We start from the raw sequence: 18351 nt of genomic DNA, 5'->3' as shown, positions 1-18351 counted from the left end.
CCCCGAGCTCTCAGCTGCGGGCCCGCCACATGCACGGATGCTGCAGGCCGACAGCTCATGTGTGTTCTGCCTTCAGCTTAGAGCTTCCATCCCTGCTAACGGTCTGGCTACCATCTCTTCCATAAGCCTGGGAGGGCTACCCTGCTCCAAAATGTTTCCAGTCATCCTCACTAACAACCCTACCAGATAGTATTCTCCCCATCTTCCAAAGAATGCCCAGAGGTTAAGTAATGTTCCAAAGGTCTAAAAGAGAAAGTAGCAGAGTTGGGATTTAAATTTAGATTCTGCTTAGGTTCCGATGTCCCCTTTCAATTCCACTTGACGATTCAGAGCTGACTTGACACTGGAGTCACAGCATCTTTCTCAGTGTGGAATCTGGGGCCTGTAAACAGCTCAGCTCTTTAAAAGTTTAAGTTTCCCTTACATCTGCAAAATAACATTTGAAAACAAAATCCTAAAATCTGCTCACCCCTCACCATGTTTCACAATAATTTCCATCAGTTTCCCTTGCTATAGTCTTTCTTCACCTGGAGCTGCTCGCTGAGGGGTACCCACCACGCTCTTCTTTGGGACCTCGGACACATTCTGGAAAGGGCCATTCCCATGACTCAGCACCAAAGTCACCACCAGGTCAGCCTCTCCTGGGCCATCACGTGTGGCTGCAGAGAGCAAGGAGTCTCTGGTTCCCCTCCAAGCTCCCCTGCCCTCATTCTCTTCTACAGTTAGTCATTTTCAGAGTTCAGAAAATCAGCCTGGGGAGAAAGCTTTAGTAGTAGATAGCAAAACAAAAATACAGAGTGAATACCAAACACCTCTTTGAAAATTAAATAAACACGACTACCTAATTACCCTGGAGTTCAACACATCTAGGCCAAACAGGCTATTGAAAATGAAGCTGTCTCTGACTTTGCCAAAAGCTGCCTGCTTAAGAATTAAACGGTCAGGCTCAGCTGGTAAAGAATCCACCTGCAATGCGGGAGACCTAAGTTTGATCCCTGGGTTGGAAAGATCTCCTGGAGAAGGGAAAGGCTACCCATTCCAGTAATCTGGTCCATAGAATTGCATGGACTGTATAGTCCATGGGGTCGCAAAGAGTGACTGAATGACTTTTACTTCACTATCTGGTTTAGATCCAAGTTTCCAAGCTGAAAGTCCATTCAGACCTCAGCTTTGGACAGCAGGCTGGGCTCCCTCACAGCCTGGGGTCACCTGGTGACTTTTCAGCATGCTTGTAATCTTCCCCCAAATCCCGTAAGTTCCATTTTACAGAAAAGGAAATAGAGGCACAGGTAGCGAGGTGAAGGCAGAGCTAAGACCAGAACAGTCTATAGAACTTTCCCCCAAATACTCCAACTAGCCCTAGCAAAACATTAGAATTCATGGCCAAGTCACTGGCCTGTTTTTCTGGCCTGTAAGGGTTTGGGTAGAAGAAGGTAGGTGGCAGGACAGAGAAGTGCCTTTTGAGGATATGTTTCTACTGCAGGCAATGAACTTGGAAAGGCAACTGCTCAAAAATCTGCAATTTGGGGCTTCCCTGGTGGTCCACTGGCTAAGACTCCATGCTCCTAGTGCAAGGGACCCAGGTTCAATCCTTGGTCAGGGAACTAGATTTCACATACTGCAACTAAGAGTTCTAATGCTGCAACTAAAGATCCTGTATGCCTCAACTAAGACTCAGTGCAGTCAAATAAATAACTAATACATGAATATTTAAGAAAATCTGCAATTAGAAATTAATGTTTACTACTGTGTTCCTCTTCCACAATATAAATGCAGTTTCGGAGGACATGCTCAGGCAGTCACACCCTAATGAAAATGTGTCTCCTCATACGCTGCTGTGGTGATAGGTACTGGGGGAAAAGGAATCGGGGTGGGGACAAGCAGAAGCAGGAGCAAGACCTTTGCAGGGCAGAGAAGTTACATGAAGGGGGACTTAGAGTCCGATGCCAAAGTAGGTGGTTTGCAAAAGATGGTGTAATGGGTCAGGAAACTGTAAATGTGCCAGGGGCAGGAAGAGAGAGGAGGCCTTCCCCGAGGCTCTCCCTGCAGGGGCCATGGACACGCCTGCACAAGTGCAGGAGCCAAGCCTGTTCAGCCCGCCCAGACGCCGCCACGCACTTTTACCCAGTGAGGAGTCCTGCTTCACAGGCACTGCAGCCAGCACTTCCCAGCTGGTGTGATCAGGGCTAGAATAGAGAGAGCGGCCAATTGTATCAGCTACTAAGCTCCCATGAGGGAGGGACCATGTTTGTCCAGCATCCTCCATGCCAAGCACAGAGTGTGTGCTTATAGAAAGCTGTAGAATAAACGAAACAAGCTGTAAGTCCAGGTGGCTTTCAAAATCATCCCTCCTCTTGGCACAGTGCCTGGCATAAAGTATGTGCCTAACCCATGTCAGTTTCCTTTTTATCCCCCTTAAGATATCTACTGAAACAATGGAAGCAATTGGATGTGTGAATTCCTGGAGAAAGAAATCAGAGCACAGAGAAAAGCTCTGTCACTATAGCTGATGAAGACACAAATCCCATGCGGATTGACAATGCTTACAGCTTGTCCTTTAAGAAAAGAATCCGTTTAATTCACTTAGGGGTCAAAAAAAAAATATCTTCATTTGACAAATCCCTATTTTCTGAGAAATCCAGGACAGAGAGCTGGACACTCCCAACCTGTGGGTTTGGGTGTGTGCACTGGGAAAGGGGAGGCACTTCAGCTCACAGCAGCCACACCCAAGGCGGGGTTGCCCGCAGCTAGTAGATAGGTCCCACGGCACAGGCTTGCGAAGCTGATATGTGGAACATAAACCTCTCTTTGACAGGAGCACACATTCGGACTGCACACCATGGTTCGTTGATTACATACCTGCTCTGTGTCTCCAGCAACCCATATATCCACCCAGCAAGATAAGGTTCTTGGGGTGGGAACTCTGCCCTAGACTTTGCCTTCTACATGGTGACAGACACATATCGGTCCTTTTGGAACTGAACTTTCACGACCAGTGTAGATTACTCTGTAACTATCTTGGTTGTATAACAGCACTTGTTAATTTTCATGCAGTTTTCAAGGTTAGTCACACACCAGCTGTAAAGATTAAAATTTATGATCTGTACAAATAAAAATTTATTTAGTTACTTTGCAGTGTTCCATGCTTCTGGGGGACATGTAAAACAGAACCATCTGGAGAACAGCCTGAAAGCAGGTAGTATACTTTATACTGTTCGTATTTTTAAAATGCTCAATAATTCTACTGGGAATCTATCCTAGGGTAGTAATCAGGAAGGCAAACAGATATGGTTCAAAGACTTCAGCACTGTTTATAACAGCAAAAACAGAAATGGTACAGATGTCCAAACAAAGAGGACTACCTAAATAAATAACATGGCCATAAAATAGAATAGAATAGAATCAGCAAAAACAGTGAAATATTTCAGATGGTGAAACAGATTTAAAATATAGTGTTAGGTTAAAAAAAGACAACGAAGTGTATATCTTAGTTTTCTCAATGATAGAAAAAATTAAAGAAGAAAATATCAAAATCATAAGCATAGTTATTTTTAGATGGCTGAATTAGATTTTCCTTTGTACCTTCTAGAATGTCTAGCAGAGAAGGGAATGGCACCCCACTCCAGTACTCTTGCCTGGAAAATCCCATGGATGGAGGAGCCTGGTAGGCTGCAGTCCATGGGGTTGCTAAGAGTCAAACACGACTGAGTGACTTCACTTTCACTTTTCACTTTCATGCATTGGAGAAGGAAATGGCAACACACTCCAGTGTTCTTGCCTGGAGAATCCCAGGGATGGGGGAGCCTGGTGGGCTGCCGTCTATGCGGTTGCACAGAGTCGGACACGACTGAAGCGACTTAGCAGCAGCAGCAGAATGTCTAAAGTGAGCAAATATATGCCAAAAAGTTATATGAAAAATGGCCTAACAAAGACCTAAGCAGACATTTCTCCAAAGAAGACATACAGATGGCTAAGAAACACATGGAAAAATGCTCAACATCACTTATTAGAGATATGCAAATCAAAACTACAATGAGGTTTCACTTCATACTGATCAGAATGGCCATGATCAAAAAATCTACAAACAATAAATGCTAGACAGAATGAGGATAAAAAAGGGAACCCTCTTGTACTGTTCATGGGAATGTAAACTGATAAAGTCACTCACTATGGAGAACAGTATGGAGATTTCTTTAAAAACTAGGAAACTACCATATGACCCAGCAATCCCATTATTGGGCACATACCCTGAGAAAACCACAATTCTAACAGACACATGTACCCCAGCGTTCACTGCAGCACTGTTTACAATAGCCAGGACACGGAAGCAGCCTAGATGTCCATCAGCAGATGAATGGATAAGAAAGCTGTGGTACATATACACAATGGAGTATTACTCAGCCATAAGAATGAACAAATCTGAGTCAGTTCTAGTGAGGTAAATGAACCTAGAACCTGTTATACAGAGTGAGGTAAGTCAGAAAGAGAAAAATATCATGTATTCGTGAATATATATGGAATCTAGAAAAATGATACGATGAATCTATATGTAGGGCAGCAACAGAGATGCAGACGTAGAGAATAAGCTTGCGGAGTCAGTGCGGGAAGGAGAGGGTGGAATGAACTGAGGAAGTAGCACTAAAACATACACATTGCCATATGTAAAAGGGATAGGCAGCGGGGCTCTGCTGGCTGGCGCAGGGAGCTCGACCGGTGCCCTGTGACAACCTAGAGGGGTGGGGTGGGGAGGTTCACGATGGGGGGACATATGTATACCCATAGCTGATTCATGTTGATGTATAGCAGAAACCAACACAACACTGTAAAGAAATTATCTCCCAGTTAAAAATAAGTAAATTAAAAAAAGAAACCAGCAAAAAAAAAACGGCCTGACAATAATTAGTAATTGAGGAGACAGAGGAACAGGCAGTATGTTATAATGGAGCCAAAGAGTCAGACCTGACTTTTAGCTTGAACCCTGTTACGTACCCACTGAGTGCAGTACACAGCTTTGCAGGTAAGGGTGCAGTTCTGAAATCAAATTGGCTGGGTTTGGAACCTGGATCTCATACCCCTAGCTGTAGGTCCTCAAGAAAATTACTCAGTGTTTTTCAGTAGCCTCGACTTCCTTGCCTGTTAACTGGAGATGATCATGGCACCTACCCCACTTCATATAATAGTTGTAAAGCTAAATAGGGACACTGTCTCTAAACACCCATCAAGCTACCTGCCACACAGTAAGTACTCAGTGAATGTTATTTATCAGGTCACATTGTGTGTGCTAATGTTCCGTTAACTGTCTTTACCCTGATTCAGTGATAAAAGGCGATGTTTGAATATATGATGATAGGATACATTTAAGAATTTATCATTTTAAACTACCATTTTAAGAGAGCAAACATAGCTTATAGCTACACACATGCCCCTTTTCCCCAAACTCTTACTAGCCAGCATGTTATAACAGGTCATCTGACAAGCAGGAGTATCCAGAAGGAAGCAGGCTTCTAGTACAGACCATGGAAATCAGCAAACTCTAGTCCTGCAAGCCCTCCCTGTAGCCAGACACCCTCATACTGCACGGGGCTGAGTGTGTGTTCATTTACTTGTCGGGTATATTGCGTGCCTACTACGGCTGCTCCGTGGGCTGGTGTAAGAGAGAAGAAGATAAGCTGGATTTGGCCCCTGCCCTCAGGAAGCTCATGTTCTATTGCAGGAAGTAGGCAAATAAGAAAACAAATAGTCAATTCCAGATTTTTCCTTCATAGCAATGGTCAGAAGCCAAGTACAAAAACTGCCCACCAGGGGCTTCCCTGGTGGTCCATTGGTTAAGAATCTACCTCTCAATCAATGGGATGTGGGTTTGATCCCTGGCTGGGGAACTAAGATCCCACATGCCGAGGGGCACCTAAGCCCGCACTACAACAAAAGATGCTACAACTAGGACCTGATGCAGCCAAAACAAATATTTTTAAAAACTCCTCTCAAAAATGAAACTAAATGGGTTGGGGAAAGGCAGAAATAGGACAGAAGTGTTTCTATTCTCTCCTCACTTAGTAACTATAGAGGTATTTGTTTCTATTTAACTACTTCCTGGCACACTTAAGTCAAAACAGTTGAGAGAACATTAAACTGAAGGTTTAAAAAGAATTAGTTTTTCTTTTTATTTACAAAATTCTTGTCTCTTATTTAATTGCAGAAATCCTTTTGGGAATGTTTTTATTCCTAGCAGACTTGAATACCGTTTATGATTTGTCTTCTGCCATGGGAAAATCTAAGGAAGCACAGACAGTGAGAATTCTGGAGATAAACTCATGTTCAGACCCCACCTCTGGGAGTTTGTAAATGTCATTTAATTTCTCTGCCAAATTGGAGAATACTATTTACTTCACAGGATGGTTTGAGGAGTTAAATGAGATAAGCTAGACTAAGCATCTGGTACAAACACTTATTAAATGCTGATCCAAACACAAAGACATATTGTACATCCTGGCAAGTACACGTCTCTGTCCATCTATGTGAATACCTCCTAAATAAGGAGGATATTGACTTTTCTACAAATCAGTTATGTGCTCTGACTTAGGAATTAATTCTGATAGTTTGGGATAGATTCAAATTCGGCAAAAGGGCGGGTCTATTAGATTCCGGATGTAGACAGCATACTGACAGAAGAACTTAATTTCCTAGTGTGGACAGCACGAGAACATTTAATTCATTTATTCAACCACGATATACAAAGTGTCTATTCTATGCCAGGCACTGCTTAGGTGTGCGAATATAGCAGTGGATAAGATGCAGTCCCTGATCTCAACGCACGGACATTCTAATGTCAGAAGACTGACAAGAAATATGCCAAGTCAATCTGAGCGAGCAATGACTTTGTGTGTGTGTGTGTGCGTGGGGCTGCATCAGGTCAGAGTTGCATCATGCAGGATCCTTCATTGTGGTGCACAGATTCTCTAGTTGCGGCATGCAGGCTTAGCTGCTCCATAGCATGTGGGATCTTAGTTCCCCAACCAGGAATTGAACCTGCATCACCTGCACTGCAAAGCAGATTCTTAACCACTGGACCGCCAGGGAAGTCCTCAGGAATGACGATTATGGAGAACATACAAGGCAGTGGTGAAAGGGGATGGGTAGGGGAGGGGGCTACTACAGCAGGATCGTCTGGGAAAGGTCGCTTTTCTGCAGCCAACATCTGCACTGACAGATGGATGTAGAAGAAACAGCCATGCAACACTGAGGAAAAGAACATTCCAGTCAGAGGCAAAAGCAAGTGCGAAGAAAGGCTCTGGGTGAGGAAAGGCCTGGACTCCAGTGAATGGTGAGAGTGCTGCTTCTCCTGCTTCTCCCTCAAGGGACTAAAATGAGATGAGCAGAAGAAAGGGTATGGAATTGTTAAGTGTTAGCAGAGGAAGCATCACTTTCCAAAGGGAAAGGTGTTTGATTAAGCAAACATGACCATCTTTAACCACGTGAGCCTTGGGGCGGATTCAACTCCAACACATGGAAAGAGTTTTCCAGGTATGAAAATGGAGCAGGAGTAGTACAGACCCTAAAGGTAAGGAAGAAAGAATTCTGAAAAGAAGTGGACCCCTCTGTGAAGAATCATGAACAGAATATGCTCTTGGCTTTGGTGAGGGGGACCCTGTGCAGCCAGGCTTTAGGGGAATAGTAGAAAGTGGAGTCCATGTGTCGAAGGTCAAGAGACAAGTGGGCTGTAAGGGAATACATCTCGGGCAGCACTCCCTCCTGAATTCACTCCCACTGTCCAATCCCACCAATACGGCCTGTGCGAGTCCTACCCCTTCCCAGGCAGCTGTTCTTCCCCACAGACCCTCACCAGCCTCAGGCTCTACCTTTGGATGTTTGCATATTTTGAGAATACCTTAGAAACCAAATTACTCCTGTAATATACATATTGAAACAGCAGAATTTCTGCTTGTAACTTTTTTATTTATCAAAATGTTTATTACTGGCCAAACATAACTTTCTGAGCACATATCAGGTTGGAGGGAAAAAAACTAGGAAGCGTAGCTAAGCAGGTGGGGCATGGGACCAGACCAGTGGGTTTCTAGGGGGAGATCAGAAAACACTGGTGCCCTGGTGACTGGTGGGGCCTTGAAGTCTGCGGTGGAAGGAGCAGTACTTGGAGCAACAGGTCTTTGGTACAGCCAGTGAATAGGCAGTGGATTTTTAAAAAGCCACAAGGCACCACTGTCAAGTCTCACTTTAGGAGTGATCAAGCTTGGACTTAAAATGAGGCTGTGTTGTCTCACCCCTAGAAGATACGCTCTTCTGCAGTGCCTGAGTTCATGGGGTTCATTATGCTATCTGGCTAAGGCACTCTCCTCCAGGAATGACTGACTGATTCTCCTAGAAACACCACCACTGAAGTCCTTTACTTCACTTACTATTTCCTCCGATTCCCGCTTCTGCCACCACTCCCCTTATCTCACTGGGGCAGGGGTTCCTTCAGTTACAAAAGGATTAATCAGAGAACTTCCTGAACTACACCCAGCAGAGTACTCCTGGGGTAAAGCTCTCCTTCACTATTCACTCCACTCCCTCTGAGCTGCCAATAGAAATTCCCCAGGCACAATCAGCAGTGCACAAATGGAGCAAAAGGCAAGCTGGAGCACTGGGCAACGGTCTCAAATAATTTATGACTTTTGAGCCATGAAGTTAAAACAACTTATCTTTTACTAAATGTAAATCAAGCAAATATTTCAAGGGAGAGAGGATTTCAACTTTCAACTCTCTCTCTGCCCTCAAACAAATAAATAAAAGCCAGAGTGGGCAATGGTAACCCCTACTTCCATTTGCAAGATTGCTCTTCTCCATCGGTACAGCAATTTCTCCACAGCTTTATTATTATTATTATTATTATTATTGTTAATGCATCAGGACTGGGACAAGGCTAGAGCACTGACAGCTGACTTGGCGCCATTCCCCAGTATTTCATTAAAATCCTTATTTGGCTGTCTGTGCTATTAATCCAATCTTCCTTACTTTACATTTTACATGGTATTTTTTCATGAGAATACTACAAAGATGGTAACTTAAAGGGCTTCATCTGACCATATCAAATGGACTTCTATGAGTACCCAGCACTGGGAGGTGGTTCCAAAAACTCGGAAGTTGGGGCAGAGGTCTACTCAGCCTATACCCTTTCAATGAAGTAGTTGTCCAGCCTCGTTTCTGCCTCCAAATACATCTACAAAGGAAAAGGCCTCAAAATTACTTCCAGGCAAGACAGCTGTGCCCATATAAAGCTACATGGAGAAAGTTAAGAGCCTGGAGAGAAGTAGCATAAAAGTAATTCCCTATTTCCATGATGGGAGAGGAAAAAAAGAGAGTTTCTTTGGGCTCATCCTACATTTTCGAAATGCCAGTCTGGTAACTTCTATGCTAAACAGATGGTAAAATCTGTTTGAGAGTCAACATTTCAAATGGCAGCTACATTTTAAAAGGAAGACATGGACAGTTAAGAGAAGGAAAGCAAAACTATTCTCCACAATTGCTTTGCATATTCAGTAGACATTTCTCCAAGGCCTAAAAATGAAAAGTCAGTTGAATAGGCAGGCCATCACGTCTCCAGCCTCAATTATTAATTCAAGTGAGGCAAACAGCAGAGGCAGATCACAAAGTGGTTCTCTCCCAGTTTCTCACATTCTTTAATTCCTCATCAACACTGCTAGCAGAACACTCAGAAGGTGGATGTCAGCTGTCAGTTAGGGGAATGGAAGAGCTGTCTTTTTAAGAGATACATGTCCTACAATCCAAATCTATTCCATTGAAGATTAAGTAGCCAGAGCTTGGAATATAAAATATTCAAGTTCCACATGTCACTAAAAAACAAAATACTTATTTATCTTTTTTAGGTGTGCTGGTCTTTGTTGCTGTGCAGGCTTTCCCTAGTTGTGGCAGGCAGGGGGCTACGCTATAGTTGCAGTGTACGGACTTCTCGTTGCAGTGACTTCTCTTGTTGAGGAGCATCAACAGTTACGACATGTGGGCTCAGTAGCTGCAGCTCCTGGGCTCTAGAGCTCAGGCTCAGTAGTTGTGGGGCAGTGGGTTTAGTTGCTCTGCAGTCATGTGGGATCCTCCTGGATCAGGGATCGAACCCATGTTTCCTGCATCGGCAGGCAGATTCTTTACCGCTGGGCCATAAGGAAGCCTCACATATGTCATTTTAATTCCAATGTTTTGGTGAACTGTCAGTGCTGAGGACAAATGGCTATACCACTATATTCGCTGGGAGCAGGAGAGGGGCTGGTGAAGGACCAGCTTGATGCTGACGCCTGAGTGAATGCTTCCTGGTTATGTTGGATGAGCCTGCACTGACAGTCATACTCTGTTAAGGTCAAAGCAAATTACTTGCTCTCTTCTTCTCTGGACTCTGACTTCAGCGTGAAAACACACTGAACACACATGCCGAGTGGAATTGCTCTTGGGAAGAACCGCTAAGTCAGCTCTTCAGGAATCGAAAATACTAGATTGTAAGACTGAACAAATCCTGGGTTCCCTTGTTTGTGCAATGATGAGTTCTCCCAAACAGAGTCTTGACCCAAGAATTCTTGACCCTATGGGTGAGAGTTCCTTGATGCGTTGACCTAGAGGCCTTGAGCCACCATGGACCATCTGGAGCCCAGCCTCCAGGGAGGCGTGATCCCAGGGAGAGGCTGCAGAACACGTCCCATGGTCTAAGGGCACCAACCTCAGAGGACAGGGGGAGAACGGAGAACGCAGAAGAGAATAAAACTCTTGTAACAACGCATTCCCCTGATGCTGGGAGAGGCAAAGAGAGAAGAGGGCGGCAGAGGATGAGATGGTTAGATAGAATCACTGACTCAATGGACATGAACTTGAGAAAACTTCAGGAGATAGTGGAGGACAGGGAAACCTGGTGTGCTGCAGTCCATGGGGTTACAAAGACTGAACAACAACAATTCATTCAAGGGGGCTGATTTGATACAATCTATTCAGAACAAACCATTTCATCAGATGGAATGCTCACTTTAACGAAGGCCACACCTACCACCTTCCTCAGTATGGCCTCAAGATGAGGCCTTCCCCGTGTTATCCCCTACTGAATGCTGGGTGCCACGTGCAGTGCAGGGTCACAGTGGTCATCAAGACAGAGAAAGGAGGTCCTGACATGCCAGAAAATGGAGTCAAAAGGAGGAAGGCAACTTGGGAGGACCATAGAACAGGAGGAGAAGAGACGGAACTAAGGTCTCTGAAGGATGTGATGTGAGATGTGAGAACACAGTAGAGAAAACAGCAAGTACACAGGCACAAAGGAAAGGGCTTCACTTGTATAAGGGAGAAAAAGGAGACCAGTGTTGGCTGGAGGGTAGTGATATAGACTAGATGAAGAGTGGTAGGAAAAATCAACGATTATTAATAACAGTATTAGTAGTACATATATTATTTACTATGTGTCAAACACGGTTCTAAGTGGTTCATCAGTATTAACTCATCTAAATCCTCACAGCATCCCTATGATATATTATTACTCCATTTTGCAGATGAGGAAACTGAACATGAGAAGGTTAAGTCATTTGCCCAGGACACGCAGCTATCACGGAGAAAGCCTGGATTCACACACAGCCAGGCAGTCTGGCTTGAGAATCGTGCTCTAAACCCTTGGCTATATATCCTTTCTCAACAAGGTTGGGGAGCAAGTTTGATCACACTTAACCTCTTCAGAACTTTGCTACTTCCCCAGACCCTCTCCTGAGGATAAACTATATTAACGAGCATAGAAAGCTAATAATTAACTCCAAGCCTGTGACTGATTAAAGCCCAAGAGCTTTCTAATTGGAAGAAGAAAAAAACTTGGAAAAGGTCCAAGTTTGGGGGTTTTTTTTCCTTTCTTTTTAATGAGTGTTAGCACTGCAGTTGGAGAAGGCAATGGCACCCCACTCCAGTACTCTTGCCTGGAAAATCCCATGGACGGAGGAGCTTGGTAGGCTCCAGTCCATGGGGTCGCTAAGAGTCAGACACGACTGAGTGACTTCATTTTGACTTTTCACTTTCATGCATTGGAGAAGGAAATGGCAACCCACTCCAGTGTTCTTGCTTGGAGAATCCCAGGGACTTGGGAGCCTGGTAGGCTGCCGTCTATGGGGTCGCACAGAGTCGGACACGACTGAAGCAACTTAGCAGCAGCAGCAACTATGTATGACAAGAGGAGATATTACAGAAAAAAAAAAAACAAACCTCTAATCTTTCAGGCGTACAGGTTTGTAAGGAGCAAAGCAGCACAGAAATTAGCACTTCTTTTTTATATCATGATTCCCATACAACCTATCCCTTAATTAGCATTATATAGGAATGGAGGGGCAGAATGAAACTAAACTCTGACTTCCTGAAGAGGGAAAAAAAAAACCTCTAATGAGTCACACTGACACCACTTGGACTTTCCATCACAAGAAATGTGGGTGGACTGTAGTTAATTCTTAGTAGCTGCTGAGTTCCCGTGAGTCTCCATTCAGAGTGATTCTGAATGGAGGAACTGCACAGGCAGCAGCACTTGTCTGAAACAAGAGTCTAACTCTTCAGGCCTGTCTGTACTTAGAAGGAAGCTGTGTCACAATCCTTCACATTTCTTAGGCTGGAGAAGTAAAAAAAGCATATAGATAAAAATAAATTTCTTTGGCTGTTAAATAAAACAGATTGAATTAAGGCACCAAAATATTAGAATACAAGTTCCACTTAATGAGTAGGTGGACTCAAGAAAGAACTCAGAGGGTAACAGAGGATTGGTGATTCTAAATGCTGAAATCCTTAAAGGTATTTGCAAATATATTTGGAACGTAGTATAACTTCCCCATGGAAAATAGGTAGACAACATAAGAGACAGGGCAATACAAAAATTCTATTTTACATAGTAGTAACCTACCTGGTAACTTCTGAATTCTTCTTTTTCAAAAGGATAGTATACTCATAGGTAGTATTATAAGTATACTCATAAGTAGTATTAATGAAACCAGTTGCAAAAAACCATAGCAGTATATTCTTTTAAACAAATATTGCTTTAAAAAAAGGTAAATGGTTCATGATCAATTGTGCTTGGCCAGGCTGTTCTGAATACAGATTCAGAATATTTAAATAGAAATAAAGGTTCCAAAAAGGACAAGGAGTACGTCAGGGCTGTATATTGTCACTCTGCTTATTTAACTTATATGCAGAGTACACCATGAGAAACGCTGGGCTGGATGAAGCACAAGCTGGAATCAAGATTGCTGGAAGAAATATCAATAACCTCAGATATGCAGATGACACCATGCTTATGGCAGAAAGTGAAGAGGAACTAAAAAGCCTTTTGATGAAAGTGAAAGTGGAGAGTGAAAAAGTTGGCTTAAAGCTCAACATTCAGAAAACGAAGATCATGGCATCTGGTCCCATCACTTCATGGGAAATAGACGGGGAAAGAGTGTCAGACTTTTTTGGGGGGGGGGGCTCCAAAATCACTGCAGATGGTGACTGCAGCCATGAAATTAAAAGACGCTTACTCCTTGGAAGGAAAGTTATGACCAACCTAGATAGCATATTCAAAAGCAGAGATATTCCTTTGCCAACAAAGGTCCGTCTAGTCAAGGCTATGGTTTTTCCAGTGGTCATGTATGGATGTGAGAGTTGGACTGTGAAGAAGGCTGAGTGCTGAAGAATTGATGCTTTGAACTGTGGTGTTGGAGAAGACTCTTGAGAGTCCCTTGGACTGCAAGGAGATCCAACCACTCCATTCTAAAGGAGATCAGCCCTGGGATTTCTTTGGAAGAAATGATGCTAAAGCTGAAACTCCAGTACTTTGGCCTCATGTGAAGAGTTGATTCATTGGAAAAGACTCTGATGCTGGGAGGGATTGGGGGCAGGAGGAGAAGGGGACAACAGAGGATGAGATGGCTGGATGGCATCACCGACTCGATGGACGTGAGTTTGAGTGAACTGTGGGAGTTGGTGATGGACAGGGAGGACCGGGGTGCTGCGATTCATGAGGTCGCAAAGAGTCGGACAGGACTGAGTGACTGAACTGAACTGAACTGATAGGGAATATAGATTCCTTGGTGGCTCAGATGGTAAAGTGTCTGCCTGCAAAAGGGGAGACCCGGGTTCGATCCCTGGGTTGGGAAGATCTCCTGGAGAAGGAAATGGCAACCCACTCCAGTATTCCTGCCTGGAGAATCCCAGGGATGGGGGAGCCTGGTGGGCTGCCATCTATGGGGTCGCACAGAGTCAGACATGACTGAGCAACTTCACTTCACTTCATAGGGAATATATTTAGATATTGCTATCTGTGCAGCTAGCACTAAATGACTTTTTCACAGATTGATTTGTCATTCACTTCATTCCAGATTTCCCCAGGTAGGTTCAGCTCCTTTACTATTCTCCAGCTTAAGAGGTTCTCCTTCACAGACTGCATCTCTGCAGAACCCTAAACTGGCAGGATTAAGTCTAAATAAGGGGTAAGACTGCCCTTCTCCAGTTTTGTTCCTTATGTATGGAAAGTGAAGTGAAGTGAAGTGAAGTTGCTCAGTCGTGTCGGACTCTTTGCGACCCTATGGACTGTAGCCTACCAGGCTCCTCCCTCCATGGGATTCTCCAGGCAAGAGTACTGGAGTGGGTGGGTTGCCATTTCCTTCTCCAGGGGATATTCCTGACCCAGGTATCGAACCCAGGTCTCCCTCATTTCAGGCAAACGCTTTAACCTCTGAGCCACCAGGGAAGCCCCAAAGGGTGTGTTGCCTCCCCGTCGGGGAATCGAATCCTGGTCTCCCGCGTGACAGGCGGGGATATTCACCACTATACTAACGAGGACGGCGGCTATGTAAGCCCCCGAAATGCGGTTTCTATGATTAGACACAGTACCTCTACCAGTATCTGTTTTATATATAGCAACATCATTTGGGAGTGGGGTGGGGAATGGCTTGACAAAGTTTTCTATTTCTGTAACACTGTGTCAGGAGGGAAGCTTAACAGAATGTCTTCTCTGGCAGAAAGCATTTGTTTGGATTTTAGATATAAACGTATTAAATTCAGTTAAATTTAACTCCTGTGAGAATAAACCATTCCCTGACTCGGGTACTATATGCTCATTACTGAATTGGTTGACTTAAATTAAGCACAGACTGTAATTTTGACCAGTAACCTTGGGTGCTTCCCAGAAACTGTAGACTCCCAATGATCTACAGATTTCCTATGGGGTGCCCTTGCTTCAGCTCCCACGGACAGAGAAATCTAACATCTGCGGCAATTCCACACGACCACGCCCAGGTCTACAGCACCTGCAAAGAGCCACACATCTGCAGGGCAGTTGGGAGTCCTTCCCTCCAGAACCCCTTTTCTCTGTTAGGGGATTAAAGCCATAAGCCCGAGGCTCTTCTCCTACCCACCCTCTTTGTCTCTGCTTTTCTTTCATCTCCTTTCCCACACTCTGGTCCCCGAAGCGGTAAACTTCGTGAGGAAAGTGTTAGCAGAAGCCAGAACATCGGGGAATAAGCTACCAATCAGCCCCCAGCCCCTTCCACCGCCCTGCAGCTGCCCCACCGCTGGGGCCCTAGGGCTCCCTGCAGCCACATCAGATGAAGGGCTCCTCTGAAATTCAAGACAGAATCTAAACGAAGATTCGGCCTCCACTCTTGCTTTAAGGCGGCGGTAGGAAGTGACCCACTCGTAGGTTCCAATACAAACATACGGAAAAACGTTTCTATGAGGCCGGAGGAAAATAAACACAATTCCCTTGGAGGCCCTCCCGGAAACTTCCTAGCAACACATGCACATCCGCAGCTGGCGCAGCGCTCTCAGGCCACTCTAAAAACCTGTGTCACCCATCAGGCCTGCACTGCCAGCTGCTCCTGCAGTGCCCTGCGCGCCCATCCTGTGCACCAGGGATGCAGTTGGCAAGGTCGGGTGGGCTCCGGAAGGCAGAAAGAAAGCGCCCGGGGTCCACACAGCTCAGGGAACGGGGGAGAGAAAAGGAAGTAACCGAGGAAGCGTTGACCTTGAGAATCTCCCTGAGTTTTAGATAGCGAGGCTAGTCTGACTTAGACGCTCCAAACTCACTAAATCATAGGGAGGATGGAGGGCAAAGGGGATGCAAAGGTAGAAAAAAGAAGGGAGCCAGCGAGCGAGCTTCTATTCAGCTAGGGATGGCAGAGATATGGGCAGTGCCCAGAGCAGAAGCTTAAGTGCCCCCGAGGCCCACCCTCTTCGCTGCGCACAAGGGCCGGGACTCACCTGGATCACCTTCGCTCGCCGGGTGCAGAACGCAGTGCGCAGCGGAAGTGTAGGTGCGGCGTCCTTGGCCTCTATCAGAGTGGGGCGTGGCCCGGGGCAGTCCCGCCCCAACCCCGGGCAGCACGAGGCCACACCCCCAAGGCAGGGCTCTGGGTGCCCGAGAGGGACTTCAGAGTACCACCCCCGGGCCCCAGGTTTTGAGCCAGAGTCTAAATTTTCTTCCTCCTTACTGTTGTCTTCCTCTGTCCATGGAATTTTCCAGGCAAGAATACTGGAATGGACTGCCATTTCATTCTGCAGGGAGATTTAACCCTCCCACCCCCAAATACATTTATCTGTTTCTGCAAATGCCATCGTGGCCGCCTCCCTAAACTCTCCCAGCCCGTTCATATTTCTCGGGTTGCATTTGCTGCATGAAGTGAAGTGAAGTCGCTCAGTTGTGTTCGACTCTTTGCGACTCCATGGAGTGTAGCCTACCGGGCTCCTCTGTCCATGGGATATTCCAGGCAAGAATATTGGAGTGGGTTGCCATTTTCTTTTCCAGGGGAACTTCCCGACCCAGGCTGCACGGTAGGACCTTGATAATTTATCCCTAGCAGAGCCACCGTAGTCCGCTTCTAGGCGCTCTGCGGTGAGGGCGGAACCTCAGGTTTGCACGGCGCCTGCGCGAAGTGGGAGGGCACCCAAGCAGAGGTTGCCCGGGAGGGGTGCGTGTGTTCTGGCCGCGTTTAGTTTGGTGTAGACGCTCACGGTCCCAGATTGCTGCATTCACCAGATGAAGGGTTTAGGGATGTTCGAGCCTGTGTGTTTCTCTAATATTGTTAGGTTTTCCAAAATCCGGCACCTAGCACTTCGAGCGTGATGGCCGCACCCATTCGTCCCCATCTTCACACACGCTGCCCGCTCGCCCGCTCCAGCTCTCCGGAAACGAGACCGCACTGCCTCAGGGACCCATAGATCCTTGATACCGAATTTCTGCCCCAGTTAGGCCCTCTAGTCTAGGCATGGTGCGGTGAGATTTTAAGTGAGGGTTGCAGGCTGGGTCAAGCTGGAAAGAATGGAGCTTACTTATAAGTGTTGTAAGCTCAGCTCCGAAACAGTCCACTGCAGAAAGCACCAGAGTTTCCAGTTTTCACGTATCTTTTTTTTTTTTATTATTCTTATCTAGTTTTCACGTATCTTAAGTGGGCCCGTCACCCCTTTACTCTGGACACTCCACATCCTACTAGGGATCACCGCATGTGGGCCAACCCTAGTGTCTCTTATGTAGGGGTACTTCCTCTCTCAATGAGAGCCTGTGCTTCTAGGTCGAGGTGTAGAAAGGTTGGAATCTTGATCTTGGAAAGGCTCTGCTGCTGCTGCTGCTATGTCACTTCAGTCGTGTCCGACTCTGTGCGACCCCATAGACGGCAGCCCACCAGGCTCCCGCGTCCCTGGGATTCTCCAGGCAAGAACACTGGAGTGGGTTGCCATTTCCTTCTCCAATGCATGAAAGTGAAAATGAAAGTGAAGTGGCTCAGCGACCCCATGGACTGCAGCCTACCAGGCTCCTCCATCTATGGGATTTTCTGGGCAAGAGTACTGGAGTGGGGTGCCATTGCCTTCTCCGTGGAAAGGCTCTAGGGTGGGTGTTTTAGTAATTTGTCGTATTCACGTACCTGGAAGTATTTTGAGGGCTCATAAAATAGTTACTATTGTTTCAACAACTTCCGACCAGTCTCACGCTTTCAGCTTCTTCAGTAAAGTGAAAGTGAAGGTGTTATTCGCTCAGTCCTGCCCAGAGTCTTTTTGTGTGTTCATGGAATTACCCAAGCAAGAGTATTGGAGTGGGTAGCCATTCCGTTATCCAGAGGATGTTTCCAACCTAGGGGAGGAACCCTGGTCTCCTGCATTGCAGGCAGATTCTTTATATTTGACCCACCAGGGAACCCCTTGTATTTTAGGGTTTCTGGCAAAGAACAGTTTTCATTGAACACTGCAAATAAAAAGGTAGGAAAGCAGTTGTACATTATTGAGGGACATTTCCCCACTCCTTTACTTCCATAGATTGAGGATGTTCTTTGTTGTAGTCTTTTTGTCTACCTCCCGCCACCCCTCCCCATGCCCCCC

At 45.6% G+C, this 18351-nt stretch overlaps 1 protein-coding gene and 1 non-coding gene across 2 annotated transcripts in view; both read right to left on the bottom strand.

Annotated features, from left to right (window-relative positions):
* The window catches only part of MGST3 (microsomal glutathione S-transferase 3), a 23760-nt gene extending 6976 nt beyond the window's left edge, over positions 1-16784 (bottom strand). The window contains exon 1 of the mRNA XM_010851975.1: positions 16243-16784. The gene's annotated coding sequence lies outside the window, so the exon portion shown is untranslated. The remainder of the gene's footprint in view (positions 1-16242) is intronic.
* Positions 14752-14823, bottom strand: TRNAD-GUC. The gene has a single exon. It is a non-coding gene; the product is annotated as a tRNA-Asp (tRNA).
* Positions 16785-18351: the final 1567 nt, after the last annotated feature.

The sequence above is a fragment of the Bison bison genome, unplaced genomic scaffold, assembly GCF_000754665.1.
Source record: "Bison bison bison isolate TAMUID 2011002044 unplaced genomic scaffold, Bison_UMD1.0 scf7180017864305, whole genome shotgun sequence".
NCBI classification, from domain to species: Eukaryota; Metazoa; Chordata; class Mammalia; order Artiodactyla; family Bovidae; genus Bison; species Bison bison.
This window is presented reverse-complemented; position numbering and strand designations above follow the sequence as displayed.